The following is a 20,410-nucleotide window of genomic DNA, read 5'->3' as shown; positions in this document are numbered from 1 at the left end:
CCCAGTTGTACACTTCACAGCTAGATTTGCATCAAGCACATTCAAAAATACGCCATAATTAACCGTCCCCAGCATGACACCGGGGTAGGTAGATAAAGTCTTTGCTGAACCATGACTTGTTCATCTTGGCTTCTTTTAAAAACAATGTAAGCAAGGGTTACTCCAAGCGGAGTCTCCCTTTTTTCCAAAAATTGGGCCCCACACACACCCACCCCTTCAGTGGCAGCAGTTGTGCCCCAGTTGTACACTTCACAGCTAGATTTGCATCAAGCACATTCAAAAATACGCTATTCTTAACCGTCCCCAGGATGACACCGGGATAGGTAGCAAAGTCTTTCCTGATCCCAGCTCTGTTCATCTTGGCTTCTTTTAAAAACACATCAAGCAAGGGTTACTCCAAGCGGAGTCTCCCTTTTTTCCAAAAATTGGGCCCCACACACACCCACCCCTTCAGTGGCAGCAGTTGTGCCCCAGTTGTACACTTCACAGCTAGATTTGCATCAAGCACATTCAAAAATACGCTATTCTTAACCGTCCCCAGGATGACACCGGGATAGGTAGCAAAGTCTTTCCTGATCCCAGCTCTGTTCATTCTGGCTTCTTTTAAAAACACATCAAGCAAGGGTTATTCCAAGCGGAGTCTCCCTTTTTTCCAAAAATTGGGCCCCACACACACCCACCCCTTCAGTGGCAGCAGTTGTGCCCCAGTTGTACACTTCACAGCTAGATTTGCATCAAGCACATTCAAAAATACGCCATAATTAACCGTCCCCAGCATGACACCGGGGTAGGTAGATAAAGTCTTTGCTGAACCATGACTTGTTCATCTTGGCTTCTTTTAAAAACAATGTAAGCAAGGGTTACTCCAAGCGGAGTCTCCCTTTTTTCCAAAAATTGGGCCCCACACACACCCACCCCTTCAGTGGCAGCAGTTGTGCCCCAGTTGTACACTTCACAGCTTGATTTGCATCAAGCACATTCAAAAATACGCCATAATTAACCGTCCCCAGCATGACACCGGGGTAGGTAGATAAAGTCTTTGCTGAACCATGACTTGTTCATCTTGGCTTCTTTTAAAAACAATGTAAGCAAGGGTTACTCCAAGCGGAGTCTCCCTTTTTTCCAAAAATTGGGCCCCACACACACCCACCCCTTCAGTGGCAGCAGTTGTGCCCCAGTTGTACATTTCACAGCTAGATTTGCATCAAGCACCTTCAAAAATACGCTATTCTTAACCGTCCCCAGGATGACACCGGGATAGGTAGCAAAGTCTTTCCTGATCCCAGCTCTGTTCATCTTGGCTTCTTTTAAAAACACATCAAGCAAGGGTTACTCCAAGCGGAGTCTCCCTTTTTTCCAAAAATTGGGCCCCACACACACCCACCCCTTCAGTGGCAGCAGTTGTGCCCCAGTTGTACACTTCACAGCTAGATTTGCATCAAGCACATTCAAAAATACGCTATTCTTAACCGTCCCCAGGATGACACCGGGATAGGTAGCAAAGTCTTTCCTGATCCCAGCTCTGTTCATCTTGGCTTATTTTAAAAACACATCAAGCAAGGGTTACTCCAAGCGGAGTCTCCCTTTTTTCAAAAAATTGGGCCCCACACACACCCACCCCTTCAGTGGCAGCAGTTGTGCCCCATTTGTACACTTCACAGCTAGATTTGCATCAAGCACATTCAAAAATACGCCATAATTAACCGTCCCCAGCATGACACCGGGGTAGGTAGATAAAGTCTTTGCTGAACCATGACTTGTTCATCTTGGCTTCTTTTAAAAACAATGTAAGCAAGGGTTACTCCAAGCGGAGTCTCCCTTTTTTCCAAAAATTGGGCCCCACACACACCCACCCCTTCAGTGGCAGCAGTTGTGCCCTAGTTGCAAACAGGATGTTTTGATTTGCATCAAGCACATTCCAAATCCACAAGCATTTACTCTCCCCAGGATGACACAGGGGTAGTAAATTCCTTCTGGATCCATGACTTGTTCATTTTGATGAACGTCAGTCTGTCCACATTGTCACTGGACAGACACGTGCGCTTATCTGTCAGCACACACCCAGCAGCACTGAAGACACGTTCAGAGACAACGCTGGCAGCTGGACACGACAAAATCTCCAAGGCGTAACTGGAGAGCTCTGGCCATTTTTCTAGATTTGAAGCCCAAAAGGAGCAAGGCTCCATTTGCAAAGTCATGGCATCGATGTTCATTTGGAGATACTCCTGTATCATCCTCTCCAGCCGTTGACTATGTGTCAGACTTGTTGTCTCTGGTGGCCTTGCAAAGGAGGGTCTAAAAAAATTATGAAAAGATTCCATAAAATTGCTGTTACCAGCACCAGATACGGTCCTACTGGTACGGGTAGACTGTTGAAGATGACGAGACCGTCCCATGTTTGTCAAGTTACAACTGGGAGATTCACTCCCTGCACCTGCACGGTTGTTTGGTGGAAAAGCCGATCTAAGATCGAGTAACAGCTTCTGCTGATACTCCTGCATACGTGCGTCCCTTTCTATGGCTGGAATTATGTCACAAAATTTGGACTTGTACCGGGGATCTAATAGTGTGGCAAGCCAGTAGTCATCATCACTTCTAATTTTGACAATACGAGGGTCATGTTTGAGGTAGTGCAACAAGAAGGCACTCATGTGTCTTGCGCAGCCATGCGGACCAAGTCCACGCTGTGTTTGTGGCATAGAGGTGCTAACTGTTCTTTCTTCCTCTGACATCTCCCCCCAACCTCTTTCAACTGAAATTTGACCAAGGTCTCCCTCATCTGCTGAGTCTTCCATGTCCATGGACACTTCGTCCTCCATTTCTTCATGTCCTCCTGCACCTTCCTCAACATCTCGCCTGCTACCATGCGCCCTTGTTGATCCCTGTCCCCCATGGTCCCATGCCTGGCGCCTTGGTGATGATGAACGTCTGGACCTTGGTGATGTTGTTGTGTCTTGCGCATGTGAATCCTCCTGTAGTTCCTCCCCTTCCTGTTGTCCCACCCCCTGACTCCGAATAGTGTTTAGCGTCTGCTCCAGCATGTAAATGACTGGAATCGTCATGCTGATAATGGCATTGTCAGCGCTAAACATATTCGTCGCCATGTCGAAACTGTGCAGAAGGGTGCATAGGTCCTTGATCTGAGACCACTCCATCAGGGTGATCTTCCCCACCTCTGCATCTCGTTGGCCCAGGCTATACGTCATGACGTATTGCACCAGGGCTCGGCGGTGCTGCCACAGTCGCTGTAACATGTGGAGAGTCGAATTCCAGCGTGTCGCCACATCGCATTTCAGACGATGAACCGGCAGGCCGAAAGACTTCTGGAGAGATGCAAGTCGCTCAGCTGCGGCGCTTGAACGGCGGAAGTGAGCAGACAGTTTTCGTGCCCTGTTCAGAAGGCCATCTAGGCCGGGATAGTGTGTTAAAAATTGCTGCACGACAAGGTTCAACACGTGAGCCATACAAGGTACGTGTGTCACCTTGCCCAGGCGAAGGGCCGCACCCAGGTTTGCAGCATTGTCGCACACGGCCTTACCAGGCTGCAGGTTGAGTGGAGACAACCATTTATTAAACTCGGACCGCAGAGCTGACCACAACTCCTCAGCTGTGTGACTCTTATTCCCAAGACATGTCAAGCAAAAGACCGCCTGATGCCGTTGTGCTCTGCTGCCAGCATAGTAATGAGGGGTGCGTGATTCCTTCTGCGCAGTGAGAACGCTGGTGGCCTGACCAGGCAGGCTTGGGGCGGAGGTGGAGGACCCAGATGAGGTGGAGGATGCAGAAGCAGTGGCGGAACTTGGACAGACAGAGGATTGACACACAAGTCGTGGGGACGGCAAGACTTGTGCAGCAGACCCTTCACCATCTATCACCATAGTTACCCAGTGCCCAGTCAGCGACATGTAACGTCCCTGTCCATGCTTACTGGTCCAAGTATCGGTGGTGAAATGCACCCGTTGACACACAGAGTTTCTCAAGGAAGCGGTGATGTTGTGTGCGACATGCTGGTGTAGCGCGGGCACACCTTTCTTAGAGAAGTAGTGGCGACTAGGCATCTGGTACTGGGGCACAGCGACAGACATAAGGTCTCTAAAATCCTGTGTGTCCACTAGGCGGAAAGGCAGCATTTCGGTAGCCAACAGCTTACAGAGGGATAGAGTCAACCTCTTAGCTTTGTCATGGGTCGCAGGAAGTGGCCTTTTATTTGACCACATCTGAGGGACAGAGATCTGGCTGCTGTGTGTAGACGGTGTTGAGTAGGGTGTCCCTGGAAAAATGCAGGTTTGTGAGGAAAGTGCAGGCGGAGACATGATGTTGCCTTCATCCAACGTTGGTGCAATTGATGTCTGAGAGAGCTGTACACACTCACTTGTTTCCCCTTCCAAACCAACTGATGACCTACCAAGCAAACTGCCTGTTGCGGTTACAGTGGTGGAAGTTGTGGGTGGAAAAACAGGTGTGACAGCTGTCCCCACAGTCCTAGAAGATGACGAGCGCGCGGATGCCATGGAAGGGGCAGGCGGTGGATGGTTCGCTCCGCTAGGCCGCATTGCAGCACGGTGAGCTTCCCACCGGGCCATATGATATTTATTCATGTGACGATTCATGCAAGAAGTTGTCAAACAGCTGAGGTTTTGACCTCTACTAAGAGAACCCTGACAAATTTTACAGATCACATAATTTGGCCGATCTTTTTCTATGTCAAAAAAGGACCAGGCTAGGCAAGGCTTAGAGGCCATGCGACCTGTTGATCCACCCCGAATAATGCTCAGAGGCAGAGTGGTGGCTGAGGATGCAGTTGTAGACGTGCTACCAGTACTCCGACTCTGTCCAGGAAGGCGCAAGGTAACTTCGTCATCAGTTGCATCCTCCTCCACCACCTCTGTTTACCTCCTCGAGTGCCTGACTGTGGGTTGACTGTAGGTGGGATCTAGGACTTCATCATCAATTGTTGTGTTTGCACTCCCCTCCCCCTCAGACCGAGCATCTTCTTGTCCTGACCGAATATTTAAGTTGTCATCCCAATCGGGTATCTGAGTCTCATCTTCATCAGTATGTTCCTCATTGTCTATAACCACAGGTGTTACAGTTTGTGACAAAGGGTCAACATTATGCTCAGAAACGTGGTCCTCACGGCCTGAATCAGAGTCACAAAGGTTCTGGGCATCACTGCAGACCATTTTCTGTTCTGTACTCACTGTAGCTTGGGAGCAGACCTCTGATTCCCAGGCTATAGTGTGACTGAACAGCTCTGCAGACTCAGCCATCTCAGTTCCACCATACTGTGCAGGGCTGATGGAGACTTCAGAGCTGGGAGAAAGCAAGTTTGATTGGGATGACAACTCAGAGGACTGGTGTTTTTTGGATGCGGTACTTGAAGTGGCTGAGAGGGCACTTGTTGGACCACTTGAGATCCATTCAAGCATTTTCCTTTTTTGGCCATCATCTACCTTTGTTCCTGTTGTTCGTGTCCGTAAAAAATGGAGCACATCGGATTGTCCACGGTAAGTAGTAGACATCTTACTTTTGCTGGTAGATGGTCTATCTTCAGCAGATGATAATGGAGCTTTGCCACCTTCCCCATGGACAAAACCTTTTTTGCCTTTTCCACCACGCCTCTTCCCCTTTCCACCAGCATCTGACATTTTGCCACTCATGTTGATTGCGACAAGATTGTGCACAGAAAATGTGGTAGTAAAAATTGAGAGGTGGTGTAGATTGCAGTGGTGGTCTAGCTTTATTAACAGCAGAATAATAAAGAATAAATATCCCTGACAATGCAACTACAGCCCTTAAACTGGCAGCAAAAATACTAGTATAATGGCTTAGTTATAATGAGTTGGAGTGTGCAATGCAGGTAGAGGTGCTGCAAATGTCTTTGCACTAGTGTGACTATAGCAAAGTCCAATAGCCACGTATAGGATGCCACTAGGTACACTGAGTGTTTGCTAGTATAATGGCTTAGTTATAATGAGTTGGAGTGTGCAATGCAGGCAGACGCGCTCTGCAAATGTCTTTGCACTAGTGTGACTATAGCAAAGTCCAATAGCCACGTATAGGATGCCACTAGGTACACTGAGTGTTTGCTAGTATAATGGCTTAGTTATAATGAGTTGGAGTGTGCAATGCAGGTAGAGGTGCTGCAAATGTCTTTGCACTAGTGTGACTATAGCAAAGTCCAATAGCCACGTATAGGATGCCACTAGGTACACTGAGTGTTTGCTAGTATAATGGCTTAGTTATCATGAGTTGGAGTGTGCAATGCAGGCAGACGCGCTCTGCAAATGTCTTTGCACAAGTGTGACTATAGCAAAGTCCAATAGCCACGTATAGGATGCCACTAGGTACACTGAGTGTTTGCTAGTATAATGGCTTAGTTATAATGAGTTGGAGTGTGCAATGCAGGCAGACGCGCTCTGCAAATGTCTTTGCACTAGTGTGACTATAGCAAAGTCCAATAGCCACGTATAGGATGCCACTAGGTACACTGAGTGTTTGCTAGTATAATGGCTTAGTTATCATGAGTTGGAGTGTGCAATGCAGGTAGAGGTGCTGCAAATGTCTTTGCACTAGTGTGACTATAGCAAAGTCCAATAGCCACGTATAGGATGCCACTAGGTACACTGAGTGTTTGCTAGTATAATGGCTTAGTTATCATGAGTTGGAGTGTGCAATGCAGGCAGACGCGCTCTGCAAATGTCTTTGCACTAGTGTGACTATAGCAAAGTCCAATAGCCACGTATAGGATGCCACTAGGTACACTGAGTGTTTGCTAGTATAATGGCTTAGTTATCATGAGTTGGAGTGTGCAATGCAGGCAGACGCGCTCTGCAAATGTCTTTGCACTAGTGTGACTATAGCAAAGTCCAATAGCCACGTATAGGATGCCACTAGGTACACTGAGTGTTTGCTAGTATAATGGCTTAGTTATAATGAGTTGGAGTGTGCAATGCAGGTAGAGGTGCTGCAAATGTCTTTGCACTAGTGTGACTATAGCAAAGTCCAATAGCCACGTATAGGATGCCACTAGGTACACTGAGTGTTTGCTAGTATAATGGCTTAGTTATCATGAGTTGGAGTGTGCAATGCAGGCAGACGCGCTCTGCAAATGTCTTTGCACTAGTGTGACTATAGCAAAGTCCAATAGCCACGTATAGGATGCCACTAGGTACACTGAGTGTTTGCTAGTATAATGGCTTAGTTATAATGAGTTGGAGTGTGCAATGCAGGTAGAGGTGCTGCAAATGTCTTTGCACTAGTGTGACTATAGCAAAGTCCAATAGCCACGTATAGGATGCCACTAGGTACACTGAGTGTTTGCTAGTATAATGGCTTAGTTATAATGAGTTGGAGTGTGCAATGCAGGTAGAGGTGCTGCAAATGTCTTTGCACTAGTGTGACTATAGCAAAGTCCAATAGCCACGTATAGGATGCCACTAGGTACACTGAGTGTTTGCTAGTATAATGGCTTAGTTATCATGAGTTGGAGTGTGCAATGCAGGCAGACGCGCTCTGCAAATGTCTTTGCACTAGTGTGACTATAGCAAAGTCCAATAGCCACGTATAGGATGCCACTAGGTACACTGAGTGTTTGCTAGTATAATGGCTTAGTTATCATGAGTTGGAGTGTGCAATGCAGGCAGACGCGCTCTGCAAATGTCTTTGCACTAGTGTGACTATAGCAAAGTCCAATAGCCACGTATAGGATGCCACTAGGTACACTGAGTGTTTGCTAGTATAATGGCTTAGTTATAATGAGTTGGAGTGTGCAATGCAGGTAGAGGTGCTGCAAATGTCTTTGCACTAGTGTGACTATAGCAAAGTCCAATAGCCACGTATAGGATGCCACTAGGTACACTGAGTGTTTGCTAGTATAATGGCTTAGTTATAATGAGTTGGAGTGTGCAATGCAGGCAGACGCGCTCTGCAAATGTCTTTGCACTAGTGTGACTATAGCAAAGTCCAATAGCCACGTATAGGATGCCACTAGGTACACTGAGTGTTTGCTAGTATAATGGCTTAGTTATGAGTTGGAGTGTGCAATGCAGACAGACGCGCTCTGCAAATGTCTTTGCACTAGTGTGACTATAGCAAAGTCCAATAGCCACGTATAGGATGCCACTAGGTACACTGAGTGTTTGCTAGTAAAATGGCTTAGTTATGAGTTGGAGTGTGCAGAGGACAGGAGGGTACAGTGCCAGGATTTTGGGGCTCTGGGTAGAGGAATGGAAGCCTGCCTTTCTATCCCTCCTAATAGGGAAATGCAGGGAGGAAATCCCTGACCTTGGCTACACAGACGCTGGCGCTGTTTTCAGGACCTGTCACCTTAACTCTGACCCTGCCGGTTTGAGCCCTTAAAAGGACTGCTAGAAAGTGCTATCCCTATGCTGTCCAGCGCTGTGTATGGAGCGCATACAGCAGTATCGGCGATATGACTCAGGACGGAGCTGCGACAGTGATGTCTGACACCAAAGACGCAGAAGAGATAATGGCGTCCTGGAGGAAAATGTCCGTTTTTATAATGCAGGGACATGTGACATGGACATCCTATCACACATGCCGTTGCTTCTCTGGCTAAAAGTCCACTTAGCTGTGTGTGTGTCTGGGATTGGCTGACATGCTGGCCCGCCCCACAAGACGCGCGCGCTTAGGGAAGGAAGACAAGAAAAAAAAAAAAAAAATGGCGATCGCCATTATAGAAACAGCAGTGATCTGAGGGCGCTGTTCACGCACACTATACACTGAAATGTCATAATAGTGTGATTCACAGAGTGACTTACACTATTACAGCAGAAACCAAGCTAGGATTTAGCTGTTTTTTTGCTGCTAGAACCGTTCTCGAACGTTTCTAGAACTATCGAGCTTTTGCAAAACGCTCGAGTTCTAGTTCGATCTAGAACATGCCCCAAAATCACTCGAGCCTAGAACTGGAGAACCATGAACCACGAACCGCGCTCAACTCTACTTGCCACACTATTAGATCCCCGGTACAAGTCCAAATTTTGTGACATAATTCCAGCCATAGAAAGGGACGGACGTATGCAGGAGTATCAGCAAAAGCTGTTACTCGATCTTAACTCGGCTTTTCCACCAAACACCCGTGGTGCACGGAGTGAATCTTCCAGTTGTAACTCGACAAACATGGGACGGTCTTGTCATCTTCAACAGTCTACCCGTACCAGCAGCACCGTATCTGGTGCTGGTAACAGCAATTTTATTGAATCTTTTCAGAATTTTTTTAGACCATCCTTTGCAAGGCCACCAGAGACAACAAGTCTGACACATAGTCAACGGCTGGAGAGGATGATACAGGAGTATCTCCAAATGCACATCGATGCCATGACTTTGCAAATGGAGCCTTGCTCATTTTGGGCTTCAAATCTTGAAAAATGGCCAGAGCTCTCCACTTATGCCTTGGAGATCTTGTCGTGTCCAGCTGCCAGCGTTGTCTCTGAACGTGTCTTCAGTAGAGTTGAGCGCGGTTCGTGGTTCGTGGTTCTCCAGTTCTAGGCTCGAGTGATTTTGGGGCATGTTCTAGATCGAACTAGAACTCGAGCTTTTTGCAAAAGCTCGATAGTTCTAGAAACGTTCGAGAACGGTTCTAGCAGCAAAAAACCAGCTAAATCCTAGCTTGGTTTCTGCTGTAATAGTGTAAGTCACTCTGTGAATCACACTATTATGACATTTCAATGTATAGTGTGCGTGAACAGCGCCTTCAGATCACTGCTGTTTCTATAATGGCGATCGCCATTTTTTTTTTTTTTTTCTTGTCTTCCTTCCCTAAGCGCGCGCGTCTTGTGGGGCGGGCCAGCATGTCAGCCAATCCCAGACACACACACAGCTAAGTGGACTTTTAGCCAGAGAAGCAACGGCATGTGTGATAGGATGTCCATGTCACATGTCCCTGCATTATAAAAACGGACATTTTCCTCCAGGACGCCATTATCTCTTCTGCGTCTTTGGTGTCAGACATCACTGTCGCAGCTCCTTCCTGAGTCATATCGCCGATACTGCTGTATGCGCTCCATACACAGCGCTGGACAGCATAGGGATAGCACTTTCTAGCAGTCCTTTTAAGGGCTCAAACCGGCAGGGTCAGAGTTAAGGTGACAGGTCCTGAAAACAGCGCCAGCGTCTGTGTAGCCAAGGTCAGGGATTTCCTCCCTGCATTTCCCTATTAGGAGGGATAGAAAGGCAGGCTTCCATTCCTCTACCCAGAGCCCCAAAATCCTGGCACTGTACCCTCGTGTCCTCTGCACACTCCAACTCATAACTAAGCCATTATACTAGCAAACACTCAGTGTACCTAGTGGCATCCTATACGTGGCTATTGGACTTTGCTATAGTCACACTAGTGCAAAGACATTTGCAGAGCACGTCTGCCTGCATTGCACACTCCAACTCATGATAACTAAGCCATTATACTAGCAAACACTCAGTGTACCTAGTGGCATCCTATACGTGGCTATTGGACTTTGCTATAGTCACACTAGTGCAAAGACATTTGCAGAGCGCGTCTGCCTGCATTGCACACTCCAACTCATTATAACTAAGCCATTATACTAGCAAACACTCAGTGTACCTAGTGGCATCCTATACGTGGCTATTGGACTTTGCTATAGTCACACTAGTGCAAAGACATTTGCAGAGCGCGTCTGCCTGCATTGCACACTCCAACTCATGATAACTAAGCCATTATACTAGCAAACACTCAGTGTACCTAGTGGCAACCTATACGTGGCTATTGGACTTTGCTATAGTCACACTAGTGCAAAGACATTTGCAGAGCGCGTCTGCCTGCATTGCACACTCCAACTCATGATAACTAAGCCATTATACTAGCAAACACTCAGTGTACCTAGTGGCATCCTATACGTGGCTATTTGACTTTGCTATAGTCACACTAGTGCAAAGACATTTGCAGCACCTCTACCTGCATTGCACACTCCAACTCATTATAACTAAGCCATTATACTAGCAAACACTCAGTGTACCTAGTGGCATCCTATACGTGGCTATTGGACTTTGCTATAGTCACACTAGTGCAAAGACATTTGCAGAGCGCGTCTGCCTGCATTGCACACTCCAACTCATGATAACTAAGCCATTATACTAGCAAACACTCAGTGTACCTAGTGGCATCCTATACGTGGCTATTGGACTTTGCTATAGTCACACTAGTGCAAAGACATTTGCAGAGCGCGTCTGCCTGCATTGCACACTCCAACTCATTATAACTAAGCCATTATACTAGCAAACACTCAGTGTACCTAGTGGCATCCTATACGTGGCTATTGGACTTTGCTATAGTCACACTAGTGCAAAGACATTTGCAGCACCTCTACCTGCATTGCACACTCCAACTCATTATAACTAAGCCATTATACTAGCAAACACTCAGTGTACCTAGTGGCATCCTATACGTGGCTATTGGACTTGCTATAGTCACACTAGTGCAAAGACATTTGCAGAGCGCGTCTGCCTGCATTGCACACCCCAACTCATGATAACTAAGCCATTATACTAGCAAACACTCAGTGTACCTAGTGGCATCCTATACGTGGCTATTGGACTTTGCTATAGTCACACTTGTGCAAAGACATTTGCAGAGCGCGTCTGCCTGCATTGCACACTCCAACTCATGATAACTAAGCCATTATACTAGCAAACACTCAGTGTACCTAGTGGCATCCTATACGTGGCTATTGGACTTTGCTATAGTCACACTAGTGCAAAGACATTTGCAGCACCTCTACCTGCATTGCACACTCCAACTCATTATAACTAAGCCATTATACTAGCAAACACTCAGTGTACCTAGTGGCATCCTATACGTGGCTATTGGACTTTGCTATAGTCACACTAGTGCAAAGACATTTGCAGCACCTCTACCTGCATTGCACACTCCAACTCATTATAACTAAGCCATTATACTAGCAAACACTCAGTGTACCTAGTGGCATCCTATACGTGGCTATTGGACTTTGCTATAGTCACACTAGTACAAAGACATTTGCAGAGCGCGTCTGCCTGCATTGCACACTCCAACTCATGATAACTAAGCCATTATACTAGCAAACACTCAGTGTACCTAGTGGCATCCTATACGTGGCTATTGGACTTTGCTATAGTCACACTAGTGCAAAGACATTTGCAGCACCTCTACCTGCATTGCACACTCCAACTCATTATAACTAAGCCATTATACTAGCAAACACTCAGTGTACCTAGTGGCATCCTATACGTGGCTATTGGACTTTGCTATAGTCACACTAGTGCAAAAACATTTGCAGAGCGCGTCTGCCTGCATTGCACACTCCAACTCATGATAACTAAGCCATTATACTAGCAAACACTCAGTGTACTTAGTGGCATCCTATACGTGGCTATTGGACTTTGCTATAGTCACACTAGTGCAAAGACATTTGCAGAGCGCGTCTGCCTGCATTGCACACTCCAACTCATGATAACTAAGCCATTATACTAGCAAACACTCAGTGTACCTAGTGGCATCCTATACGTGGCTATTGGACTTTGCTATAGTCACACTAGTGCAAAGACATTTGCAGAGCGCGTCTGCCTGCATTGCACACTCCAACTCATGATAACTAAGCCATTATACTAGCAAACACTCAGTGTACCTAGTGGCATCCTATACGTGGCTATTGGACTTTGCTATAGTCACACTAGTGCAAAGACATTTGCAGAGCGCGTCTGCCTGCATTGCACACTCCAACTCATTATAACTAAGCCATTATACTAGCAAACACTCAGTGTACCTAGTGGCATCCTATACGTGGCTATTGGACTTTGCTATAATCACACTAGTGCAAAGACATTTGCAGCACCTCTACCTGCATTGCACACTCCAACTCATTATAACTAAGCCATTATACTAGCAAACACTCAGTGTACCTAGTGGCATCCTATACGTGGCTATTGGACTTTGCTATAGTCACACTAGTGCAAAGACATTTGCAGAGCGCGTCTGCCTGCATTGCACACTCCAACTCATGATAACTAAGCCATTATACTAGCAAACACTCAGTGTACCTAGTGGCATCCTATACGTGGCTATTGGACTTTGCTATAGTCACACTAGTGCAAAGACATTTGCAGAGCGCGTCTGCCTGCATTGCACACTCCAACTCATGATAACTAAGCCATTATACTAGCAAACACTCAGTGTACCTAGTGGCATCCTATACGTGGCTATTGGACTTTGCTATAGTCACCCTAGTGCAAAGACATTTGCAGAGCGCGTCTGCCTGCATTGCACACTCCAACTCATTATAACTAAGCCATTATACTAGCAAACACTCAGTGTACCTAGTGGCATCCTATACGTGGCTATTGGACTTTGCTATAGTCACACTAGTGCAAAGACATTTGCAGCACCTCTACCTGCATTGCACACTCCAACTCATTATAACTAAGCCATTATACTAGCAAACACTCAGTGTACCTAGTGGCATCCTATACGTGGCTATTGGACTTTGCTATAGTCACACTAGTGCAAAGACATTTGCAGCACCTCTACCTGCATTGCACACTCCAACTCATTATAACTAAGCCATTATACTAGCAAACACTCAGTGTACCTAGTGGCATCCTATACGTGGCTATTGGACTTTGCTATAGTCACACTAGTGCAAAGACATTTGCAGAGCGCGTCTGCCTGCATTGCACACTCCAACTCATGATAACTAAGCCATTATACTAGCAAACACTCAGTGTACCTAGTGGCATCCTATACGTGGCTATTGGACTTTGCTATAGTCACACTAGTGCAAAGACATTTGCAGCACCTCTACCTGCATTGCACACTCCAACTCATTATAACTAAGCCATTATACTAGCAAACACTCAGTGTACCTAGTGGCATCCTATACGTGGCTATTGGACTTTGCTATAGTCACACTAGTGCAAAGACATTTGCAGAGCGCGTCTGCCTGCATTGCACACTCCAACTCATGATAGCTAAGCCATTATACTAGCAAACACTCAGTGTACCTAGTGGCATCCTATACGTGGCTATTGGACTTTGCTATAGTCACACTAGTGCAAAGACATTTGCAGCACCTCTACCTGCATTGCACACTCCAACTCATTATAACTAAGCCATTATACTAGCAAACACTCAGTGTACCTAGTGGCATCCTATACGTGGCTATTGGACTTTGCTATAGTCACACTAGTGCAAAGACATTTGCAGAGCGCGTCTGCCTGCATTGCACACTCCAACTCATGATAACTAAGCCATTATACTAGCAAACACTCAGTGTACCTAGTGGCACCCTATACGTGGCTATTGGACTTTGCTATAGTCACACTAGTGCAAAGACATTTGCAGAGCGCGTCTGCCTGCATTGCACACTCCAACTCATTATAACTAAGCCATTATACTAGCAAACACTCAGTGTACCTAGTGGCATCCTATACGTGGCTATTGGACTTTGCTATAGTCACACTAGTGCAAAGACATTTGCAGCACCTCTACCTGCATTACACACTCCAACTCATTATAACTAAGCCATTATACTAGCAAACACTCAGTGTACCTAGTGGCATCCTATACGTGGCTATTGGACTTTGCTATAGTCACACTAGTGCAAAGACATTTGCAGCACCTCTTCCTGCATTGCACACTCCAACTCATTATAACTAAGCCATTATACTAGCAAACACTCAGTGTACCTAGTGGCATCCTATACGTGGCTATTGGACTTTGCTATAGTCACACTAGTGCAAAGACATTTGCAGAGCGCGTCTGCCTGCATTGCACACTCCAACTCATGATAACTAAGCCATTATACTAGCAAACACTCAGTGTACCTAGTGGCATCCTATACGTGGCTATTGGACTTTGCTATAGTCACACTAGTGCAAAGACATTTGCAGCACCTCTACCTGCATTGCACACTCCAACTCATGATAACTAAGCCATTATACTAGTATTTTTGCTGCCAGTTTAAGGGCTGTAGTTGCATTGTCAGGGATATTTATTCTTTATTATTCTGCTGTTAATAAAGCTAGACCACCACTGCAATCTACACCACCTCTCAATTTTTACTATCACATTTTCAGTGCACAATCTTGTCGCAATCAACATGAGTGGCAAAATGTCAGATGCTGGTGGAAAGGGGAAGAGGCGTGGTGGAAAAGGCAAAAAAGGTTTTGTCCGTGGGGAAGGTGGCAAAGCTCCATTATCATCTGCTGAAGATAGACCATCTACCAGCAAAAGTAAGATGTCTACTACTTACCGTGGACAATCCGATGTGCTCCCTTTTTTACGGACACGAACAACAGGAACAAAGGTAGATGATGGCCAAAAAAGGAAAATGCTTGAATGGATCTCAAGTGGTCCAACAAGTGCCCTCTCAGCCACTTCAAGTACCGCATCCAAAAAACACCAGTCCTTTGAGTTGTCATCCCAATCAAACTTGCTTTCTCCCAGCTCTGAAGTCTCCATCAGCCCTGCACAGTATGGTGGAACTGAGATGGCTGAGTCTGCAGAGCTGTTCAGTCACACTATAGCCTGGGAATCAGAGGTCTGCTCCCAAGCTACAGTGAGTACAGAACAGAAAATGGTCTGCAGTGATGCCCAGAACCTTTGTGACTCTGATTCAGGCCGTGAGGACCAAGTTTCTGAGCATAATGTTGACCCTTTGTCACAAACTGTAACACCTGTGGTTATAGACAATGAGGAACATACTGATGAAGATGAGACTCAGATACCCGATTGGGATGACAACTTAAATATTCGGTCAGGGCAAGAAGAGGCTCGGTCTGAGGGGGAGGGGAGTGCAAACACAACAATTGATGATGAAGTTCTAGATCCCACCTACTGTCAACCCACAGTCAGGCACTCGAGGAGGTCAACAGAGGTGGTGGAGGAGGATGCAACTGATGACGAAGTTACCTTGCGCCTTCCTGGACAGAGTCGGAGTACTGGTAGCACGTCTACAACTGCATCCTCAGCCACCACTCTGCCTCTGAGCATTATTCGGGGTGGATCAACAGGTCGCATGGCCTCTAAGCCTTGCCTAGCCTGGTCCTTTTTTGACATAGAAAAAGATCGGCCAAATTATGTGATCTGTAAAATTTGTCAGGGTTCTCTTAGTAGAGGTCAAAACCTCAGCTGTTTGACAACTTCTTGCATGAATCGTCACATGAATAAATATCATATGGCCCGGTGGGAAGCTCACCGTGCTGCAATGCGGCCTAGCGGAGCGAACCATCCACCGTCTGCCCCTTCTATGGCATCCGCGCGCTCGTCATCTTCTAGGACTCTGGGGACAGCTGTCACACCTGTTTTTCCACCCACAACTTCCACCACTGTAACCGCAACAGGCAGTTTGCTTGGTAGGTCATCAGTTGGTTTGGAAGGGGAAACAAGTGAGTGTGTACAGCTCTCTCAGACATCAATTGCACCAACGTTGGATGAAGGCAACATCATGTCTCCGCCTGCACTTTCCTCACAAACCTGCATTTTTCCAGGGACACCCTACTCAACACCGTCTACACACAGCAGCAAGATCTCTGTCCCTCAGATGTGGTCAAATAAAAGGCCACTTCCTGCGACCCATGACAAAGCTAAGAGGTTGACTCTATCCCTCTGTAAGCTGTTGGCTACCGAAATGCTGCCTTTCCGCCTAGTGGACACACAGGATTTTAGAGACCTTATGTCTGTCGCTGTGCCCCAGTACCAGATGCCTAGTCGCCACTACTTCTCTAAGAAAGGTGTGCCCGCGCTACACCAGCATGTCGCACACAACATCACCGCTTCCTTGAGAAACTCTGTGTGTCAACGGGTGCATTTCACCACCGATACTTGGACCAGTAAGCATGGACAGGGACGTTACATGTCGCTGACTGGGCACTGGGTAACTATGGTGATAGATGGTGAAGGGTCTGCTGCACAAGTCTTGCCGTCCCCACGACTTGTGTGTCAATCCTCTGTCTGTCCAAGTTCCGCCACTGCTTCTGCATCCTCCACCTCATCTGGGTCCTCCACCTCCGCCCCAAGCCTGCCTGGTCAGGCCACCAGCGTTCTCACTGCGCAGAAGGAATCACGCACCCCTCATTACTATGCTGGCAGCAGAGCACAACGGCATCAGGCGGTCTTTTGCTTGACATGTCTTGGGAATAAGAGTCACACAGCTGAGGAGTTGTGGTCAGCTCTGCGGTCCGAGTTTAATAAATGGTTGTCTCCACTCAACCTGCAGCCTGGTAAGGCCGTGTGCGACAATGCTGCAAACCTGGGTGCGGCCCTTCGCCTGGGCAAGGTGACACACGTACCTTGTATGGCTCACGTGTTGAACCTTGTCGTGCAGCAATTTTTAACACACTATCCCGGCCTAGATGGCCTTCTGAACAGGGCACGAAAACTGTCTGCTCACTTCAGCCGTTCAAGCGCCGCAGCTGAGCGACTTGCATCGCTCCAGAAGTCTTTCGGCCTGCCGGTTCATCGTCTGAAATGCGATGTGGCGACACGCTGGAATTCGACTCTCCACATGTTACAGCGACTGTGGCAGCACCGCCGAGCCCTGGTGCAATACGTCATGACGTATAGCCTGGGCCAACGAGATGCAGAGGTGGGGCAGATCACCCTGATGGAGTGGTCTCAGATCAAGGACCTATGCACCCTTCTGCACAGTTTCGACATGGCGACGAATATGTTTAGCGCTGACAATGCCATTATCAGCATGACGATTCCAGTCATTTACATGCTGGAGCAGACGCTAAACACTATTCGGAGTCAGGGGGTGGGACAACAGGAAGGGGAGGAACTACAGGAGGATTCACATGCGCAAGACACAACAACATCACCAAGGTCCAGACGTTCATCATCACCAAGGCGCCAGGCATGGGACCATGGGGGACAGGGATCAACAAGGGCGCATGGTAGCAGGCGAGATGTTGAGGAAGGTGCAGGAGGACATGAAGAAATGGAGGACGAAGTGTCCATGGACATGGAAGACTCAGCAGATGAGGGAGACCTTGGTCAAATTTCAGTTGAAAGAGGTTGGGGGGAGATGTCAGAGGAAGAAAGAACGGTTAGCACCTCTATGCCACAAACACAGCGTGGACTTGGTCCGCATGGCTGTGCAAGACACATGAGTGCCTTCTTGTTGCACTACCTCAAACATGACCCTCGTATTGTCAAAATTAGAAGTGATGATGACTACTGGCTTGCCACACTATTAGATCCCCGGTACAAGTCCAAATTTTGTGACATAATTCCAGCCATAGAAAGGGACGCACGTATGCAGGAGTATCAGCAGAAGCTGTTACTCGATCTTAGATCGGCTTTTCCACCAAACAACCGTGCAGGTGCAGGGAGTGAATCTCCCAGTTGTAACTTGACAAACATGGGACGGTCTCGTCATCTTCAACAGTCTACCCGTACCAGTAGGACCGTATCTGGTGCTGGTAACAGCAATTTTATGGAATCTTTTCATAATTTTTTTAGACCCTCCTTTGCAAGGCCACCAGAGACAACAAGTCTGACACATAGTCAACGGCTGGAGAGGATGATACAGGAGTATCTCCAAATGAACATCGATGCCATGACTTTGCAAATGGAGCCTTGCTCCTTTTGGGCTTCAAATCTAGAAAAATGGCCAGAGCTCTCCAGTTACGCCTTGGAGATTTTGTCGTGTCCAGCTGCCAGCGTTGTCTCTGAACGTGTCTTCAGTGCTGCTGGGTGTGTGCTGACAGATAAGCGCACGCGTCTGTCCAGTGACAATGTGGACAGACTGACGTTCATCAAAATGAACAAGTCATGGATCCAGAAGGAATTTACTACCCCTGTGTCATCCTGGGGAGAGTAAATGCTTGTGGATTTGGAATGTGCTTGATGCAAATCAAAACATCCTGTTTGCAACTAGGGCACAACTGCTGCCACTGAAGGGGTGGGTGTGTGTGGGGCCCAATTTTTGGAAAAAAGGGAGACTCCGCTTGGAGTAACCCTTGCTTACATTGTTTTTAAAAGAAGCCAAGATGAACAAGTCATGGTTCAGCAAAGACTTTATCTACCTACCCCGGTGTCATGCTGGGGACGGTTAATTATGGCGTATTTTTGAATGTGCTTGATGCAAATCTAGCTGTGAAGTGTACAACTGGGGCACAACTGCTGCCACTGAAGGGGTGGGTGTGTGTGGGGCCCAGTTTTTGGAAAAAAGGGAGACTCCGCTTGGAGTAACCCTTGCTTGATGTGTTTTTAAAAGAAGCCAAGATGAACAGAGCTGGGATCAGGAAAGACTTTGCTACCTATCCCGGTGTCATCCTGGGGACGGTTAAGAATAGCGTATTTTTGAATGTGCTTGATGCAAATCTAGCTGTGAAGTGTACAACTGGGGCACAACTGCTGCCACTGAAGGGGTGGGTGTGTGTGGGGCCCAATTTTTGGAAAAAAGGGAGACTCCGCTTGGAGTAACCCTTGCTTGATGTGTTTTTAAAAGAAGCCAAGATGAACAGAGCTGGGATCAGGAAAGACTTTGCTACCTATCCCGGTGTCATCCTGGGGACAGTTAAGAATAGCGTATTTTTGAATGTGCTTGATGCAAATCTAGCTGTGAAGTGTACAACTGGGGCACAACTGCTGCCACTGAAGGGGTGGGTGTGTGTGGGGCCCAATTTTTGGAAAAAAGGGAGACTCCGCTTGGAGTAACCCTTGCTTGATGTGTTTTTAAAAGAAGCCAAGATGAACAGAGCTGGGATCAGGAAAGACTTTGCTACCTATCCCGGTGTCATCCTGGGGACGGTTAAGAATAGCGTATTTTTGAATGTGCTTGATGCAAATCTAGCTGTGAAGTGTACAACTGGGGCACAACTGCTGCCACTGAAGGGGTGGGTGTGTGTGGGGCCCAATTTTTGGAAAAAAGGGAGACTCCGCTTGGAGTAACCCTTGCTTACATTGTTTTTAAAAGAAGCCAAGATGAACAAGTCATGGTTCAGCAAAGACTTTATCTACCTACCCCGGTGTCATGCTGGGGACGGTTAATTATGGCATATTTTTGAATGTGCTTGATGCAAATCTAGCTGTGAAGTGTACAACTGGGGCTCAACTGCTGCCACTGAAGGGGTGGGTGTGTGTGGGGCCCAATTTTTGGAAAAAAGGGAGACTCCGCTTGGAGTCACCTTGCGGTGTTTTACATGACTTTAGAAGGGCGTGCCATGCCTATATCTGTGTGTCCTCCTCTTTTTCCTTGTCCAGCTGTTTTGTTTTCGCATGAGTATATGTCCTTGTCACTTTCCCATGTGTTTGTGTTGTGTTGTGAGTTGTTTGTCACCTTTTGGACACCTTTGAGGGTGTTTTCTAGGTGTTTTTCTGTGTTTGTGATTGCCTGCCATTGTTTCCTATGCAGTTCGAGTACGGTTCGTCGAACGTTCGACGAACCGA

Source organism: Anomaloglossus baeobatrachus, chromosome 2, assembly GCF_048569485.1.
Source record: "Anomaloglossus baeobatrachus isolate aAnoBae1 chromosome 2, aAnoBae1.hap1, whole genome shotgun sequence".
Lineage (NCBI taxonomy): Eukaryota > Metazoa > Chordata > Amphibia > Anura > Aromobatidae > Anomaloglossus > Anomaloglossus baeobatrachus.
Note: the sequence above shows the minus strand (reverse complement) of the source record.